Source organism: Phasianus colchicus, chromosome 2 (genome assembly GCF_987193195.1).
Source record: "Phasianus colchicus chromosome 2, bPhaCol1.hap1.1, whole genome shotgun sequence".
In the NCBI taxonomy this organism is placed as follows: domain Eukaryota; kingdom Metazoa; phylum Chordata; class Aves; order Galliformes; family Phasianidae; genus Phasianus; species Phasianus colchicus.
This window is the reverse complement of record NC_143437.1, coordinates 32,255,424-32,271,442: the sequence shown is the minus strand read 5'-3', so window position 1 is coordinate 32,271,442 and position 16,019 is coordinate 32,255,424. Positions and strand designations below refer to the sequence as shown.

Below are 16,019 nucleotides of genomic sequence, written 5' to 3'. Positions count from 1 at the left end.
AACTGAAACTGCATTCCAAGGATTCTGTAATTGCAAAAACCATTCATGCAGAAACGCCTTTGTGTTAATTCTAAATAGCTATATAAAAATGACACCTCATTTATTTTGTAACTGTAGTCTTTAAATAAAGAACTCATCTGTTTTCAATATCATTAATTATTTCAACAATCTATGATGGTACTGATTTTCAAGTGTGTTTGGAATTTTTTTAATCTAGTCACTCACAATATAGAATATAGAATTTAATTAAGATGTTATTCATTTTCTTTTCACGGAAGAAAATATATTCACTCTGTACACATTTAATAGTCATTGGCAGTTGATCTATTGAAGGTTTATACTACTACATAGAAAAAATAGATTAATAGTTGAGTTTGTAATTTTTTGTGTTTAAACCAAACTATACACACAAACTTTTATGTTCCTTGTCCTAAATTTAGACTCCTAATTTCATATATCTTTGTCATGTTAATAGTTCTCAAGGCCCAGACTGTGACAGTATGACATAATGTCACTTTGTTTTACAGTGTAAGCCTTTAATTTTTTTCTGACATAATTGAAGCTTAGAAAATGGGGGAAAGTCTTCATGTAGACAAATGTCACTTGCCTTTTCCCTCCCAAGTCTTGTCTCTTTTCAGACATCACATCTGTGCTTTTATTTTGGCTTTGTCCTAGAAAGAATGAGTAATTACATAGATATCATTGTTTTTAGTAGAGTGACATGAATGTAGAAACACTAGTTCATGTAATATTAATTTAACTTACTTTCTTACAGTGTCTTCTAGTTCATTTGTATCAGTTGTTCATGAGATTGGAAGCTAAATTCCTTATATAACTGTTTATAGTTGAAACATTTCCAAGCACTTACTGGGGATAAAATCATCCATTTTATTAAAAACAAACTAGATGACCGTTTCCAAGCTTGTGAAATTTAATTCCATTTCCTTTAAAGTTTCAAGTGATTTCTTAGCTCAAATTCAATGGATTCTAAATTCTATCTCAGCTTCCTTAAGTTTAATTTTGCTTCTTGTTTTGTATTGTTTTTTTTGTAGGTGTTCTCCCCTTTCTACTTTCCTGATTGCACAGTGGGACTTCTCCCACTCTGCTGCTGATGCCCCAGATGAACTTCTCAGGGGAGGAGCAGCCTCAGCAGTTTTGAGGGTGAGTAGAGGGCTTTGGGACAGAGGCCGGGACAGTAGTGCCTCTTCTCCTACCTACTACTCTTCTCTTCCCAGGAAGCATGTGAATTTTCCTTGAGTTTTGGCATGCATCAGCGTTCGTATTACCTTCCAGGTTACAGGTGTGATAGTGGTCCTTTGATACACATTTTCATCTTTACAGAGAAAAACTATATTAACTTCCTAGCTACAGGTTTATCAGACCTTTCTGCATCTCCTCGTTAAATGATTAACTGCTTCCTTGTCCTTGCACTGAGAAAGAAGTGACCATTCTCAAGTACTTCTCAGTCTCTGGTTCCTTTCTTCTTTCAGCAGTCTTTGATTGGTCACAAGCCTAAAAGACCACCAAGTGTTCTAGACTGTAGCTTGAATATATTCTTGTGCTTCTTTGTTTTGTCCTCTTGTTGAATCTGGCTCAGATGAAGTCCTGCTTTGTTAGTAGAAATTGGTGCAGGACTGCTACATAAGAGTGGAAGAGGGAAGAACAAATAAAACCTGACAACTTTTTTCTTTTTTAAAAAGCCAAGGTCTTTTGTGGTCTGTAAGGCTCCTCTTGTACATTTTTGGAAGGGAAGTTAGCTAAAATAAAATCACAGGTTGAGAACAATCCCTTTGGTTTTCCTTTTGAAGCCCAGTTTGAAGGAGTTTGATGTCATACTTAATGACCAATCAAGAAGGTTCTCTTTTTGAAAGCGGTGCTTGAATTCAACAAGTTAGAAAAACTTTTTCGAGTAAGCAGGTTTTCTCTTTCTAAAAATGGTGGAATTGAAAGTCACCGTCACAACAAGTGTTATTTGTTTTACGAGTAGCTCCACTTAGGATTTGCGTAATGTTGTCTTTGAAATAAATCACTGCAGTTAAAAGTACAACAGCAGCTAGTACTGAGTTCCTGAGAGGTTTACATACTCATGATTTAGCTATAATAATCTGTTAATGTTAAAATGATTGGTAAGTGGATCCTTGAGTTTGTGGACCATTGCTGTTCCTTAGTGTCTTTCACCATTATTTAAAATATCGCACCTCGTGTCCACAAATAAGTGTGTGCAAGCAACACAGAACAAGGCAAGGCTTCTGAAGTAAACATGCTATGTAATAGAAAATGCTTCCAGGGTTTCTTTCTGTTTCTTTTTTATTTTATACTAAGATTTAGTCTTCTAGTATTCTTGAGTAGTTTATTAAACTCTCCTTTTATGTAATTGAATGGTAATCAGTTGTTTGGAAAGCAGATGGTACAGGTGCTACAGATAAGGCTGTAGTCAGTTTAACTAGACTTAGTGAATCCTTTCTTAGAGCACTGTAAGTTTGGTTAAATTCAGATTAAAAACAAATGCACTGATTATGAAAAGCCTTATTCATGCAAACTTGGAGCTTTTTCATTTCAAATGTTTTCAAAACTTTGAAAATTCTTCTTGAATTTCTTGATGCATCTTAGACCTCATGGTACTTCATCTCTGTATATGTCCTTACTGTCACTTTACATTACTTCTTGTTATCAGTTACTTTAACTTTATACTTAATTTTGACATGAAAATCCTTCAAGGAGAACATTTAATGTGTTGTTTAGACTGCTGTATCGTCCAGTGTCAAATACACGTACTGCTGTTGTGATTAGAATTTAGAAGATATGATAGTTTAAAAAAAATCAATTACAGATACCATCAAGGGTTGCAAATCATAACAGATAATATTTGGGGATGCTTGTGTCTTTTTTCGTTGTTAATATTTTCTGCACAAAACAGTAACTGTTGTTTTAGTTAAACAGCAACCAGTGGTGTTGTTCATTATACTGTAAGTGGTGATGCTCCCCTCTGATTAACATTAGTACGTTTTATTTCTTGTTTTATGTGTGTTTTCATCAAAACAGTCTCTTGATATGCAGAAAAAACTGAATATTATCTGCATTCAGATGATATCTTCTCATCCTTTTCATTTTTTGTTTGGTTGGTATATGTTACAACTTGTTCCTCTCTGTGTACTTGATCTGTCATTAAGGCAGAGACCTCCATTACATACCAGCTTGAAATAAGTGGCAATTAAATGTAGTATCTTAGTCTGTTTTGTGGATCTTATTAAGCCCTGGTACTCACCTAAGCAGTGTTGCATTGTTGTTGATTCTGGGGAGCTGAATTATATTTTAGATGGATACAAGATCTTAGAGGAAAAATACCCATGATTCTTGTAACTGGCATAGTCAATGCACACAGCCCACATCCACGTAATAGCTATTTCACATTCATGAAAGAAGCCCTCTCCATGTTAAGGGTCTGATGTGGAATGTTGCTTTGACTCTGTGGTAAAGTTATTTTATATATATGTGTGTGTATATATATATATAGTTAGCATATTTAACATATATAAAATACATTTTATATATATATATATATATATACATATATATATATATATATACAATATATATATATGTTATATATATTATATATATTGTATTACATCAATGAGTACATAAAAATGAAGATAAATATTACATTTCTCACAAATATATATTGAAAATGTTTTTCACTGTTGGACTGGAGACTGAACATGCTGTGAATCACCTTGAATGCAGAAGTTTTTGGTGCAGTGGAGTACTTGTGATCTTTTTGTAACAAGTGAGAAGAGATGTGTGAATTTGCATGGTTCTCTTGCTATGACAGCAGCCACTCTTTTTGCAGAGAAATAGTTTATGGCTGGGTAGCCAAAACCCTTTGGGCTTGCTGAGACACCAAGCCTTCTCCCCAGGCTAGGCTGTTACACACCTGATGATAAATTGTGTTGGTAGCACAAGTTCTAGCTTTGTGGTCAGTTCTAATTATGGACAGAGTTGTATTGGCTCTTCAGTTGCTCAGTAAAATAGTGTCATGTGCTGTTTAGCATTCCAGTGACCTTTGCATATTTTGTAGTAGCAACCTGCAGAATAGCAGCAAAACTTGATTTGGGTAGTTTCTCTTCTGTATGTGCTTTTATGAGCAGAGTAGAGGAGTACAGGGCAAGCTTTGTCCTGGTGGGTAACACTTAACAAAGACAGCATACACCTGAAGCAGGAGTCCCCACAGTGGCTGGCAGCAGGGCTTGCCTTCTTCCCTGTGCCATTTTATTTTGATGTGTTTGAGGTCAGCTGCTGCCAACCTGCTTTTCTACACTGGGTGCTGTGGTGGCTCCATCAACACATTGACTGTTTTTTGTCATCACGGACAATGTCTGGTTCTTTGGCAAATTTAGTCTCCTTGAAATGAAAATGCTTGTTGATGTAAAAGGTGTAACCACATCTTTTATTTCTTAATTTCATGCAACTTATGATGCTGTTGGTTGTGTTATGAGGTCAAGCACTGTTAGCAAGGACTTGCTATTAGCAAGTGTGTGCGATGACTGCAAACAACACACACTCCACAGTATTTCCAATTTGAAGATCTGGGTTATCCTTAGTATTTGCCATATTTTGCAGTCATGCCATTCCTCATCATGATTCAAACGTAACTCTTTACAAATTTGTTACGTGTCTGAGTAACTATCTGTCTCAAGACAAAAATAGAATTTCTGCCTGTTCTTGTTTGTTTTCTTGGAGCTTCCTTCGGTGATACCATGGAAAAGCTCTCCCTTGACAGAGATGTTCTTGTCTACGTTTTTGGACACAATGCTGTAATGAACACCTTTTCTTCTGAGCGCAGTAATGCTTTCCTAATTGGTCTGAATATATGCTTCTTTCTTGTTCACATTTGTGATGATGCAGATTGTTAGAATGTGACAGAGGGCCTGGGCAACTTTGGTTCTTTTAGATATATGTATTTGGAAGGAACACTGGGTTGCTTTCTTCTGAAGCTTAAGGTCTGACAGCTCTTTCTTTTCCAGTGCTTGTTTCCACTGGTGGTTTATGCTTGTGACTGAATGTTTACAATAGTAAACAGGACGGAAATCCACCAATGTGTATTATAAATATTTTCTGTATTTGCACATGTACAAATATTATAGCAGCAAATTGAACAGTCATTTTAGTGAGCAAACTATATAAGTACACCTGTCTGACTAAAATTTTGCCATTTGATGTAGCACTGGTTCATAACCTGTATTTATTATCAGTTTCCTGAAAGCCTTTGTTTTTTATAAGGGGAAGTTTAGGAACATAAGACTGTAGAACACACTATTTATTTGTTTTTAGGGGGCATGAGGGAGGTCTTCTCAGGATAAGAAGTGTAGTATTTTGTTATGGTATTTTAATTTATTTGTCTTTGAAATCTTCCTGCTATTAATATTCTTTAAGAAAACAAGTAGCTCCTTACTTCTGTTTCATTTCAAGAGAACAACTGTGTGTCTTCTCAAACCTTATGCATAATTCAGTGTGATCTGAACTATACAGAGGAAAACTGCTCTGTGATGAGAATAAATGCAGTTGGTTTTTTTCAGATTTTTTTCCAAAGTTTATCTAATTGTCTCAAAGTAGTAATATAATGATTAATTTTGTTTTACATTAATCTGAAAATTTAACTTTATTGTGGAGTTAAGGAAGACTGCTTTATGTGAAGTGAAGCTGCTATAGAGTGACTGAAGAAATCATAAATCTACAATGCCTAAATAAACTTCTTAGAAACTATTGACATTTTCCAAATGTCTCAACTCCATGTTTGTATAAACAGCTTGACAGTTTTACTCATTAACACTTGTACCAAAACAAGATTTAATTATTTCTTTACTTTCTCCCATTTTCAATTGTAGAGTATTAGCCATTGTTTGTATGTCTCTAATATTTGCTTACAGCTTGAAAATAGTAAATACTTTTCCAAGTGATTGTCTTTGAGCATGTATATTTCTACTTAGTTTTCCATTAGTTCTTAAGTTGGGAACTGGTGCTTTTGGCTATACCTGTGAATATTAGGTATGTTTAATGTTGCGCGACTACAAGTGTGTTGTTTTTATCCTTTATTGTGTTTTTTTAAAGCTGAATGTGAATCTTAGAAACAAAAAAAAAACATACCCCAACCCTTGCCCTTGCCACTGAAGTTACACGGAATGTGATTTCATTCAATTTCATCTTGTATCAAACTCTCCCAGTTGTCTCCTTCTGCTCTTTATATTCACAATCACAGTTTATTTGATTTACTAACTAATAGATACAAAAGTGCTTTACTTAATGTTTTCACTAAATGTAGATCTGTGTGTTTTACCATTCCAGCAGTACTCTTCCAGCATTTTCATCTATATCAAATTATTCTTTCTAATACTTTGGCACAGCTAAAACAGTCTCTTTTTTCATTTTGTTTGTATAAGTTCACTGGTTTGTTTTCAGTTGTTGACTGTATCTGTTTCTCAGTTTCTGTAGCTCTTATGTTTGGCTTCAAAGGAGTACCTATAGGAACTTGAATTGTTAACAATCTGGAAAGAAACAAAAACTTATGTTGAACTACATTTCATATGTAGAAGGTGGTGCTGTTATCGTGACTGAAGCTTTATTACTATGTATCAAATTGCATAAATATTAATTGGTGGAGGGTGGTAACTTGGTTTAACAGTGAACTGAAGCCTCGAATCTCTGAGCAACATAATATGGAGAAAACATTTAATTTTTAATGCCTAATAAAAATTTGAAATTTCCATTTCCTTGGAAAAAAAAAAAAGTATATTCCTGTGAAATTCCGTGATGAGTCTTACACAGATCTCCAGCGTAGTGCTTGGAGGCAAAGTCCTTCAGGAAGATCTTTCTCAGTGGTGAGAGTCACCACATCTTTCTTCTTTCCTCATCCAGTTTTTTCTGAATTCCTTCTGGGGCATATGCAAAACCTAGAGGAAAGGTTTTGGCTTATGCTAGGTGTCAGGCTGTCTCAGCACGTTGCCCTGTGGTCTGTCACATATAGTCTTTCAATGTACAATTCAATACAAGTTTTTCTTAATTATGCTACTCTTTGAGGAAAATAGGTGTCCAATGCAGACCCGCCTTGTTTCTGTTGAAACTTATTGCTGAAGCAGTATGTCAGCTATGAAGTACTTTCTAAAAGCATATTGTATCTTGTCTTAGAATATATATATATATATATATATGAAACATGTTTACAAAAAAGAATGATCTAGTTGTGTAAGCACTGTGTTTTAAAAATGTGATACTGATGAAATCAGGAGAGTAACAGTGGCAACTAAAGCTGCCTCAATGGGATGGATTAGGCCACTACGGCACTCCTGTGATCAGTCCATAGTACAGCCATACTGAGTGGAACAAAAATGCATATACATTCGGTATATCATTCCCTTATGTTCAGTACCTAGGTTAAGTTAGGTTCTTGCTTTACATCATTTTTTTATTTTGTTATTTGTTATTGCCAACTCTGTTATGGTGCTGAAAACTACTTATTATTGCAGGCTGTCTCTTCGGTTTCTGCTTTTCCATTGCAATTATGCTTTCAGCTAATGATGGATCCTGATCTTATGCCTTTAATATTGACAAATTCGTCATTTAAAAAATCATTTTAAGAGGTTCAACTAGGTGTGTTTCTTCCTAATGTTTGTTACTATTTGTCCTGTAGCATACAAGGTATGAAGGCTGTTAAGAACACTGCTGGTAGAATGTTGCTGTTGTGCTTCTCTTTTGTGCACTTAGTGCTGTACCACATTAGGCTGGGTGGGTAGGATATGAATTCTAACTGTAATTGGTATGGGGCTTAGGGTTTGTTTTTGTTTTTGTTTGACGTGGTTGTTTCATTTTGTTAATAGTAATGCTCATGTATAAAGCTTCTTGCAGTATTATCATAGAAAAGCTCTGCCAACAACATGCTGTGGATCAGATTTAAGTTTGATGTTGATGATTGTTTTACTTTGAGATAATTGACAAGAAATCACTATTCATTATACTCGAAATCTTTTCTTCATCAGCTATGTCTTTTGGTTTTGCTATGACACTGACTGTTAGAGGAGACACCGCTCATAGTTTGCAAGGCTATAAAACCTTGATAAAAAATGTTTACAAAGGTTCAGCAGAGATTAATGGAACAAGTTTACCATTGACAGTTTTAAGAGAAAAGATTCCCTTTTTTAGTTCTGAGTGGATTCAATGTGTTTTGGACATGTGAAGACTAAGGATGATTTAGTGCAATGTCATAACTACATGTTGCTGTCAGGTATAATGGTTGAAAGCAAGGGCAGAATTCTGTGCTGTTATTGCTCCACTCATGCTTGGACAATGTTCGGATGGAGCTCTTTTGAATGGCATATAACAGAGCTTAGAATAGAATAAGGAATATAATAGGGATGGAATCCGTTGAAGGGGGGAAAAGGGATGGGAGAGGGAGAGGATGAGGAACATAAATGTGAGATGATTGAAGAAGTGGGAAACAGCATTAAGAATTCAAAAAGGAAGAATGAAAGCAGATGGAGTAAGTTGATGATAAGAGACTGGCACATGAAGGGGAGGCGAGGAAAGGAAGATTCTGGATGGGCTGGGTCTTTGCATCTTCCCTCTCTGGAATCCAAGCTTGAAATAATTGACACATTTCATATATTTGTTAACAAATATCCAGTAAAATTTGGTTTTGGCTCACTGCAATGGTTATTCAGATAGGAATCCGTAAGTTGCTCTAGCTTGCAAGATATTACTGTTAGAAATCATTTACAACATGCAAATCTAATGAATATCCTTCCTATTAGTGAAATGTTACAATTTTGAGTGGTTCAAGTTGTATTCTATTCTCAAAATAAATGCAGATTTTTCAAAGGAGTATCAGCTCAACAATTTTTGAATTATATGGCTTACAAGAAAATGTTACTTTAAAGAGAGACCCATACGTAAGTAAATATTTTAAAAGATCTTCCCACTTGCAGAAACATTTTACTCCATATGTATTTAATCATTTAGTAGGCAACTGTAGTGAGGCTTAAAAATGTATAAGCTGATGTTTAAAACGCGATGTGGATAGAGCTGGTCTTATAAAGTTACCAATAATAGGACACATCACTTGTTTTATTTAATTGTAATTCAGTTCCTGAAGCTGTGAAGTAATGTCACTACAGCATTTGAGCCACCTGAGGGTAGCATCTCTTACCCACTTGCTGTTGGCTTGTTGGCCAGTGTACAACATTGTCTTTTTCTTCAGATCATTACCACACTGCTGCATGGTGTAGCACCGAACTATAGTCGCTATTGAAAAATCAATATGCTGTCATAAATAGGTCTGGTACTACAGGACAAGCGAAAAGCTTTGTCAGTTGGCATGAATGCAAGTATATTTGTTGTATTTCAGTGTTCATTGCAACTAAGTCTTCAAGCAAGTGCTTTATAGCAGAAGTAAAAATGATTTCTGATTGGAAGTCTTATATTGAGTTGTTGGCAAGGCTAGCCATGTACATGGTTAAGCATAATGTAGATATATATGTGTTTATTTATTGTGGGTGGTCAGTTTGATTTGATATGTCAATGCAACATCTGTGGTCAACTTCTTACTCAGTATAAGCAAAAGTTTCTGATCATTTAACCAGAGTTGTTCATAAAGGTGGGGGTGTTTGCATGGAAGAATGTAACCTGTTGTTTCAAGGCTTGGTATGTTAGGATGTGCCTCACTCTTGACCTGTATAAACAAGGCTTTCATCTTTGCAGACATGTCTGGACAAGAACATGCTTTTGAAGAGGGGCTGCACCAGTTGCCTGGAGATGGAGGAGATAAGAGCTCTGAGAATTTATCAGCTTCTTAGGTCTAGTTTTCTTGCCAATAGGGTTCTAGGATTACTTAAGGCTATATTAAATATTTTGGGACAGATTTGTCTTGAAGTTGGGGGTAGGAGTACTAGTGTTTGAGTTCTTATTCAATGCAGATGCTCTCTCCAGCACTTCTGCACCCCACAAGGCAAAAGAAAAAACAAACTTCTATATTTTATGCAGTGCAGTGCAATTCATAGGCCTGTACTGCTGATAAACACCTGAACAGCTGTGGGAGATGTAACTGAGATGGAGGGAGAGAGGCTGAGAACTGAATTTGGGATTAAAAAATACATTTTTGAATTTCTCTTCTTATAGTTGTCAGTTTTAAGCATCAAAATCAAAAAGGAAGTAATTCATGTTTTTAGAGTTTCTACTTGGCTTGCTGGATTGCAGAAGTCAATGGTGAATTACAGAACCTAATTTAGACTTTTTTTCTTAATAATGGAACAACCACAGTGGGAGCAAGATATTCCTGACTGTAGAAATTTCTACTCTCATGACATCTTTAACAGTGTAGCAGCTTATCCTATATATTGCTGGTAGTACAGCAAGTTGACATGAGTCAGCTGTGTGCCCTTGTGTGCTGTACCAGCAGGGAGTCAGCCAGCAGTAACAGGAAGGAGATATTGTGAAACTTCATCTGCGGCATGGTGCCCTGTCTTGGACTCCAAAACATAAGAAGAATGGTTGAGTAGGAGGCTGGGGCATGTGTCATATGGGGACATTAGGGTTAAGGACATCAGACATAACAAGGAAAGTTTCATGTAGATTTCATGGGAGGATCTTCTTTGCGAAGGTGGTCAGACCATAGGACAAGGCTTTCTAGTGAGAGGTGGAGTTGCCATTCTACAGCTGTCCAGATCGCTTGGATCCTGACCCAAAGGCAATTCTATTCTGAGTTTTAGATGGGATCAGGTGACCTACAGAGGTCCCTTTGGACTGGAATTATCCTGCAAATGGGAAATGAGGAGAAAGTCTCACCAAATATGGCAGAGGGAGTCAAACTTAACTTACAACATTTACAGTTCTTGAGAGTGGTTGTAGACTGCTCATTATCAGCTACGATTTGCCTTCTGCAGAATGTGCTCTCAGTATTAATGAGTTCCCACAAAATAGCTGGGCAATCGCTGTAAAGGGCAAGAATCTGCTTATTTTGCCAGAGGGCGGGGAAACATTTCAGTTCTGTATTTTCTTGGCACCACATATGCAAGACAATATACATGATGCATGTCATGGCCTTGATCACTCTGCCATTGTTACGCATTCCTGCGTATCTGTTTCAAGAGAAGCCTGTTATTTTCTCTGTTAATGTCAGATGTAGAAATGCTTGGAATGGAAGGTCTTGGTATTTCTTTCAGCTGTCCAGTTACTTTGATATAAATGTCCTATTTATGGATGGGGAAGCTCACAGTGAAGATTTAAGATCTCAAGAGAATACACAGAAGAGTGTAGACTTCACATCAGTGCACTGGAGCCCAAATACGTGGTTTGATTGTTACACATTTCCATATACAACATCTTTCTTCTGAATATTTGTTTGAGGAAGATTAACCAAAATGTGTTTTCTTCCATTCTTGCTTTATTCCAATCTGTGTAATATGCTTCTAGAAAGCTATCTGACTGTCCTGAGCATGGACAATATCAGAAGAAAAATGAATTTATCATACTTGGATTTAATCTCAATTTTGACTACCTAAAACTTGGCAAATTGAAGTTTCTTTTGTTGGTATCAACAGGAAAACATCCACTCTAGCTACTTGCCAGTGACTGATTAGTAAAAACTCATTCAATGGTACTTCATGTTGCATTCTGTTCTGTTGGTTCTAGCCAAGGAATTATACTCAGGTTCAAGTCTTCAAATGAAAAATGTAATTTGTACTTCTTTGTCCTGAAATCTTTTTCAGATTTTCTGGCATATATACATATGTGTATATATGTATATATGTATATATATATATATATATATATATGTATATGTATATATACATATAGTGTTTTCAGATACATACCTCACAAATTTGTTTTTTGGCAGCATCTAGGGATTTTGACTGAAAAAACTGCAAAGCATGACACTACCTGTAGAACCAGCGCTCCTCAGGCCTTTGTGAAGTAATGTATTTATATAAGGAATGGTAGATTGGGAAGTGAAACAGGAGCAAAAGAGCTTGTCTGAGTTCACAAAACTAGGAGTAAAAATTCAGTCCAGTTGAATGTAGTGCTAAAATTTTGTCTCAGATCTCATGAATTTTCTATCAGTTGGAGCATCCATAGAGATTTATTTATTTCTCTTATTTTTATGATCCAAATTTTTTGTGGTCTATACTCTTATTTACCGCATTGTAATGTGTGAGACATGAAATGATGTAAATTCATGTAAGTACCTTGAACTCCTTTATTACTATTATTATTACAGACATCTAAGACAATTTATGCTAACTGAAGATCTGATCTTAAATCTTGGTAGATAAATTATTTATTTCCCAAGGTGTATTTCATAAACCACACATTTACACATCATTTAAGCTTGTCCTACTGCCCATTTTGCTATGCAGTGTTAGTTTTGCTTGTTTTTTAGTGTGATAAAAATTGTGCCTGGAATATGAGATTGACTAAAATAATGTGGATTTTAGTTTTGTTTCAGCTTTTTGTTCTCAATTTCATCTCAGCTTTTGCTTACCTTTTTTTTTTTTTTTTTTTTTTTTTTTTTTTTGAATGGTTGTTGCTTAAATGGAATTCTAGAATAATATATTGAAATCTACAGTGTGATAAGGGAATGGCAGCATATTCTGATATTTAAAAATGTATTTCATGGGACACTAGGTGGGATAAGCATAGCATACAGTTAGGATCTGAGCTGTATTTTAAATATGCGAGCAATACACAAGTCACTGAAAGAAATGCCTTCTATTTATTTCTAAGGAAGTTACAACTGAAATAAAGAGCACACCAACATTATTTTATAAAGCAAATATGAGACATTACTTTTGGAGCAGCTCTCATACATTAAACTTACTAACTACTTCCCTCCCTTTGCTTCCTTTAAAGTGTTCATGTAAGGCATTAAAGAGAGTGGGTTATGCATGTGTAAGAAATGTGGTGTAATAACCAATTCTTTCCTGGTAGACTTCAATTTTCTTTTTCTTTACATTGGTGAGATTCTGGAGGTGCAAGCTGAAATATTTGTATCCTATTTTAGCATTTCTGAAATGTCAACATTACTTAATCATCTCTTTCCTGCATGCTTATACTGCAGAGTTCTCAGATAAACCTTGTAGGTCTTGATCCAGAATTCCATGAAAGCAAGTATTTATTCTTTGTTGAGAAAATGCATTCATTGCATAGATTTGAAAGATTAGAGAAGAATTGTTTGATTGTCAGCAGTAATACCTAGATGGTATGTTATGTAACTTTTTCATTTGCTTGGAAAAAAAAGTGTGCGTTTCAAGTTAAGCTAACAAAAAGTCTTGTTTCAAACACACTTCATTATGCACACCTAGTAGTTCCTTAAGTAAAGATCTGTTTCTGAATAGTAAGATTGTTTAGTTATGATTGGCTAGAAGGAAATGAAATAGATAAGCCTCTTGAAACCTAAGGATTTTTAATGATAAGTACAAAACATTATTTTAGGAAGTGGGGTTTTCTGGGGGGGGGAGAGAGGGAAGAAATTGTTGGATTTGTTTTGTTTGTTTGTTTCCCACCACTTTTACAAAATGTCTGTTAGATTCTGTGCGCTCATTCCATTTCTTTAGTGCTTTAAAAGGCTTGATGTATAGTTGTCAGATGAGTAAGGAAAAATACATGTTGGTAAAAGTGTTTCAGTAGGTGTTAAACTGATGTTTCCGTAGTTCCAGAAAAGTTCTTTAAAATAAAAGATATGTTCAAATGGGAATTAGAAAGCTAATCCAAAACTTCTCAATCGCTTTCCTGCCATCTCTTCAATTACATGTTAGGGTTGAAATCTTGCTAGCTTTCTTAATTATTTTTTTATGTCTTATAGCACTTTTAATTAGTTTATTTGCTCATTTAGGTTTTCTTTTGCGGAAATCAAATTTACATAGGAATGATTAAATTTGTATCACCAGTTAGCTACAATTGCATACATAAATATTTTTCATTCTTCCTTCTTTACTTAAGCAGCTGTTAGTTTATTGTAAAGCAGTGAGGACTGCTGTTAAATGAAGTGTACAGTGGAGTAAGAATCTTTAACATGTGAGATACCTCATCATGGAGCAGTACAAGATTTTGTTCTTAATGTTTCCTTCTAGACAAGCAGGGAAAAGCAGTACAAATATTGTTAATTAAAGGAGTGTCACTGCTTTGAAACACATGCAGCAGAGTCTGTGGTATTCAGGAAAGAAACGCTTGGTTGGTCTCACCTTGTTGGATGTCAGCAGTCTTTCCTGGTTAGTACTGCTCAGGCTTTGCTGACTCCTGCAATACCACTTTTCAGCTTGGCCTGTAGGAAGGAATATTTTCTTAACCTTTTGGATTTCTTAAAGAAATACATTGTGTCAGGTTATATGATAAGCTCAATGTCTAGGTTGAATGAATTATAATTTGTGTTATAATTTCTTAGCGTTTGCTAGTAACCTAATATATTTTTCCTCCATTTCCCATTGGTCTATGCTTGGGTGATAAAAGGATTTTGTTCACAACAACTATCAACTAACATTCTGGCCTTCCTGCTTGTCTTGCCTCCCAGCGCGTGATTATCAAATAGAATCCCTATCATTATGATATAAGAACTGACAGAAGTAGTCCCTTCCTCAGGGCTCTCAGTGGATACTATTCAAAATTGTATGTGCCATCTTCCTTCTTGTGGAGGTTTTTAGGTTCTGCAAGGAGCCTCTACAAATACATAATTGGTTTCTCTCTCCTGTTTTGGAGATACTAGCATCGCATATTGTGACCATATCATATACTTAACTGGTTTGCTAGTAATTCTTTAATTCAACAGAGAATCCTACTTTTCCAGCTTAGTATCTTATAAAGTGCTTTCGGATATGACTTGACTATTACCACTGCCAATTTATGTTTAGAAGTAATGTACGTGGATTGTGTACAGCTCTTGAACCGTGAATCACATACAGTTGGCTCTAAAAATGGCTTTAGATATGTCTGAACCTCAAACCTATGCAAGGAATACAGTCTTAAGAATCTTTCTAGAAAACATACTAACTTGCTTCACTTCACTTGTGAAGTGCAACCATATCTACAGTTTCATGGCAATAACCATCCTCACTACGTACCTTGTTTCATAAAGATGTGTAATGTACTTTTTAGAGTTATGCAAATAATACATTCGGTGCTCAAACTGCCCAAAGAAAATGTCTTAATCAAACACTTATGCAGCTGAATTTCTCAATTTTTCTAGTTGCATCACGGAAGTTGTTACGCAAAATGCCATAGATATTCTTATCCTTGATGTTTGAAAGAAAATACTATTTTGCATTAAGGTAGATTGTTACAGGACATAAACCATAAATGGATAACCCAAGAGGAAAGGACAGTGAAGAGGATAGAATAAAGAAAACACAGGGTTGAAGAAGCAAAACAAATTTCTGAGCAAGATTATTTGTCCTTTGTGGTCCTGATAAATAAAAAGATACACGTGGGAAAAACTGTTTCCATACTTGCAGTCTTCTAAATGATTTCCCTTTGGGCTACTCTTGGAAGAGAACTTTCTATCTAGTTTATACTCAACTGTATAGTTAAATTTGAGATCAGAAATTGATTCTAATGAAAGAACATTGCTTCTTTCATTATGTCAACAATATGCTAAAGATGAGGGATTATTTTTATGTTTTGGGTGTAGGATTGTTGTTTTTTTTCCAGACTTGCTGTCTTTTGTTTGTAATAAAAGAGGGTGGCATTCATCCAGCTTTAAATAGAGGGGTCCAAGTTTAATGACTACTCAGTCAGCAAAATTCTTGTGCTAGTGCTAACAGAAGCTCAGTGCTGTGTAAGCTTGAACTTTGTGCTTTTCTGTAGTTTTGAAGTTTCATTCTCTCTGCGTGATGTTGCTGCTTTGAAGCAAAACAGGAGATGCTGCAAGAGGGTGGGGATATCTGGTAGCATTTAACATTTGGTCATAGTTGTGTTCCAATTGTACTGTCTATTATGAGCACTTGATGTAGGTACCTGAACAGCCCTTTGTGGGCACCTGTTTA

General features: G+C 35.5%; 1 protein-coding gene across 1 annotated transcript in view; it reads left to right on the top strand.

The window, feature by feature from the left end:
* Nucleotides 1-16,019, top strand: part of CRIM1 (cysteine rich transmembrane BMP regulator 1) — a 165,870-nt gene that overhangs the window by 55,440 nt on the left and 94,411 nt on the right. The window lies entirely within an intron of this gene.